The following is a 4,634-nucleotide window of genomic DNA, read 5'->3' as shown; positions in this document are numbered from 1 at the left end:
ACTTCTTACATTTATACCGCTCAAATCTTTCATATCACATACAAAGAAATTCCAACAACTTGCTTGTGGCATGTAAAAATTAAGGTGATGTAAATACACTTTTCCTATGTATTTACATATCTAACCCCTAAACTTTACTACTTACATATATACCGCTCAAATCTTTCATATCACATACAAAAAAATTCCAACAACTTGTTTGTGGCATGTAAAAATTAGGGTGATGTAAATACACTTTTTCCTGCATCGGTAAGGTGATGTGCATGTAAAAATTAAAGTTTAGGCGTTAGCTAGGTATGTAAATACATAGGAATTGCATGGTGCATATGTAAATCCCCCTTATAATTATTAGAAGCAACATTAACTACTAACTCGGAATTACTCCATACAAATCATCCCTAGAACAAAATCAATCTAAATTTACATAACCGTTCAACACGCCATATATTTGATATTCTGCATATGATATTAGGCTAAACATATGGCTCATATCAAACTCAACAAAACATAATAATTATTGTTTCTTAAACAATAGAGATCATGAAATCAGAAGCGCCAACCTGGGCTGACCAATGGGGCTCTGGAGGGATGGATGACTACTACGACAAGCAAGACGACAAAGATGGCAACAAAAGCAAAGGAAAGAAGATGGCAAACGTCAAGGCGGCGGCGAGTTCCGGGCTCGACAAGGCGAAGTCCGCGGCTTCCGTCGGGGCGCAGAAGGTGAAGAATGGCACAAGCTTGGGCATCAGCTGGATTAAGAACAAGTGCCAGAAAAAAAGCTCCAATTGATTCTCTGATTAGTCATATTACTTTGTGATATTCTTAAGGCTTCAGTATGAGTGTTTCATTTTGCCCACTTTTCTTTTCTAAAACACTACAATTGTATTGATGCTCGTGGCTCTAATTTTGTTGATTTTATTTGGAAAATCTTCGCACAAAAGAAGTAATTGCTTGTTTGATTAAGGAATAATGATGGTGATAGCTAATAAGTATAAACTAAACTGTTTTTATATATCAACCATTCAAAATATTGAATGTAACATTTTAACCACTCATACTTTAAGTATAACATTTTAACCACCAAAAACTTTCACTAAAGTTTTCATTAATGATTAAAAGACGGTGGTTGCAATGAAAAAAGTGGTTAAAATGTTATATTTAAAGTTTAGGTGGTGGTTAAAATATTGTATTCAATATTATAAGTGTTTGGTATGTAAATAATTGCATTTGAACCCTCAATCATCTGCTATTTTTGTTGCATAAATATGATCGAAGATGCGAAGACTCTTTAGGAAAGACGACGTAAATGGAACATTTGTACACATGTTGAACACATTATTCTAGTGGATGGGGTACTCAAGAGATTTGAGTTTATTAGTGTTGATGGAAGGATGCTCTTACTGTCATTTTATATTTTATATTTTATATTAATTGGTTTAATACATAAACAGGCTTCCATTATTATCAATATAGTGTGTATCAAGGGGAATCAAAATTAGGATTGTATATTAATGGTCAAGTTTTTTTAATTTTTAACCAAAATTTTAAATCTTTCAATACTACATTAATGATCCAGTTTATTTATTGATGCTCTATTGATATTCCAATTCATGGTGGGCTGGATAAGCACCTTTGAAAAAGGAAAAATTATTGCATAAATACACCGCATGCAGAGATGCATGCGGTGTCCGATTCTGACCGTAGATCACGGTGATTTACGGTCAGGATGCAATCAAAATTTTTTTGAAAAAAATAAAAATTTAAAGTGGGGTCCACCGAAATATATCGTGACCATAGATCGCCGTGTTCTACGGTACGGTCAGGATCGGACACCGCATACATCTCTGCATGCGGTGTATGTATGCAATATTTTTTCTTGAAAAAGCATAGAAAATCTTCCTTTTGGTATGATTTGTGATATTTGCTATATTGGTAATTTAGTTAGGGATTGGGCTAATTATATTTGACACAAAAATTATACTTTTAAATTATCTATTTACACTTGGATGGTCATTAAAAAGGGGGTGAAAACTGTTGATGCCTTTATTAAAAGGAATATCCACTATAATCCCTACTGTCCTCTTTGCAATAGTGAAAGAGAAATTATAATCTTCTACACTTCAATTGCTCTTTTTGTAATGCCATTTAAAGGGTTCAATGCGTTGGACCACAACTTTTCTATTAAATCCTTCAATACTACAACTTGTAGAATATATTGTGGCCATGAAAGACATGCTAAAATTACACAAAAAAAAATAACCTACTCGTTATCCATGACACTATCTACTTTTTGTGAAAGGAAAGAAATGCAAGGAAATTTGATAATCACTTCTATATCATCTTTACAGTTCTATCAAAGATTAAAATTGTTATCTGTACTATATTCTAGAACTGGAAAAGGGAACAATGTTGGGAAAATATATTCAAGGTGTACTTCTAACTCCCTGAATGCTCCATTACTAGAAATTATTATGATAGCAGAGTACGGAATTTTGTTTATTGATATGCAACGTGCTATTTTGGCTTGATGGGGCTAATATGGCATTTGATTTTTAGGGCAACGATTCAAAACAACTTCACCAGGTGCAACTATGTAGTTTAAAGCATGATTTTAAAGCTTTGCAGCTTTGTTGGGTTATTTGAAATTTCAGATATGATGAGCCTCTCTTATTTGCATTTTCTTTCGAGTCATCTTTAGTTTTTGTTTAGCATGCTAACTCCCTCGCTGCTTTATCTACATCTTACTCCGCTAATGTTACCTATGATTTTCCCTTTTTCTGTTGAGCCATTCTATTTTTGTTCTCATTAATTTTTGTTCTTTTGAAGGAAATTTGATAATCACTTCTATATCATCTTTACAGTTCTATCAAAGATTAAAATTGTTATCTGTACTATATTCTAGAACTGGAAAAGGGAACAATGTTGGGAAAATATATTCAAGGTGTACTTCTAACTCCCTGAATGCTCCATTACTAGAAATTATTATGATAGCAGAGTACGGAATTTTGTTTATTGATATGCAACGTGCTATTTTGGCTTGATGGAGCTAATATGGCATTTGATTTTTAGGGCAATGATTCAAAACAACTTCACCAGGTGCAACTATATAGTTTAAAGCATGATTTTAAAGCTTTGCAGCTTTGTTGGGTTATTTGAAATTTCAGATATGATGAGCCTCTCTTATTTGCATTTTCTTTCGAGTCATCTTTAGTTTTTGTTTAGCATGCTAACTCCCTCGCTGCTTCATCTACATCTTACTCCGCTAATGTTACTTATGATTTTCCGTTTTTCTGCTGAGCCATTCTATTTTTGTTCTTATTAATTTTTGTTCTTTTATTTTGCATATCAATATTTTGGGCTGCTTGATATAATCTCCCATCTTTTATGTATATTCTTTCCTCAGTAATAGTTAAATCGGGCTATGCCCTCAATTTTTCTTATATATTCTAAATATTATTAAATATCATGCATTAAAGGTTCATTCAATTGCACTAATGAAGTAGAACCATGTGAAACATGAGTGTAATAAAAGAAAAGTAGAGGGGAGCATTAATCACTGAAATTAGGAAAAAAAAGAGTCTGATGGAATGAGCTCTTTATCTAAAGTACATAATAAGGTGTAATGACTAGTGGTTAGCCGATATAAAATTATGTTACCACTACAAATTTTATTTGAGAATTTTTTTTATACAAGTGTATGCCAGGAGAATTCAAGCATCAATATAATGTCATCAATATGATAGAAGGACGCGGGGGGGGCGCAACAATGACCATCTAAACCCCTAGATGAGCAAAATAGAATATATTAGTAAATCTAATTGGCTCAAATTAATTATCAAGATTTTAGCATAGTTCATTACCCACCTAAATGCATAGGAGAAGTTTTATTTGGTAATATGTGTCATTTTCTATCATGATAAATATATGATTATCTTGTAACTTTAGGTTTGACACATGTATTCATGGCACTATCATCATGTGAAGTCATCAAAGTTGATACATGCTTATTATATATATAGTGAGGTTATTCACTCCACTTATAGGACTTTATAGGCCAATGGAATGAAAATATTACATTGTCGTGTGATTAACTTTATATTTTTTCTCATCGATGTTATGATCTTGCTAACTAATAGAGATTTTAAATTCATAATAAACATTTTCCTATAGGAGATGCATGTCACGGAGACTCATTGGAAAATAGTAATGTATGAGTTTTGAATTCAAGTGATTGCTATGAGTCCTTTTGGAGAAATGATTTTTCTAACTCTCATGCTTGAGAGATCATTTTTCACTTTTTTTTGAGGACGTCAATTAAATGTGTTAAATGGTGGATTGGTTATTGAAGACTTAAGAAAATGTTAAAAAAATATTTCCACATACTGATGAAACATATACATGATTAGTGTAAATATTATTTCAAATTAAGTGCATATATGATTAATAAATTATAAGGATCAAAAAGGTAAAAATGACCAAATGATAAGAAAGTGATCTAGTAATTAAATGAAGGATGAACTCAAGAGGCTCACTAAAGCACTCTCATAACTATTATAATGATGTTATTTAATTGTAATATTATTTCTATAGCTATATATATATATATATATATATATATATATGAAAGCTTG

The sequence above is a fragment of the Phalaenopsis equestris genome, unplaced genomic scaffold, assembly GCF_001263595.1.
Source record: "Phalaenopsis equestris unplaced genomic scaffold, ASM126359v1 Scaffold001290, whole genome shotgun sequence".
NCBI classification, from domain to species: domain Eukaryota; kingdom Viridiplantae; phylum Streptophyta; class Magnoliopsida; order Asparagales; family Orchidaceae; genus Phalaenopsis; species Phalaenopsis equestris.
This window is presented reverse-complemented; position numbering follows the sequence as displayed.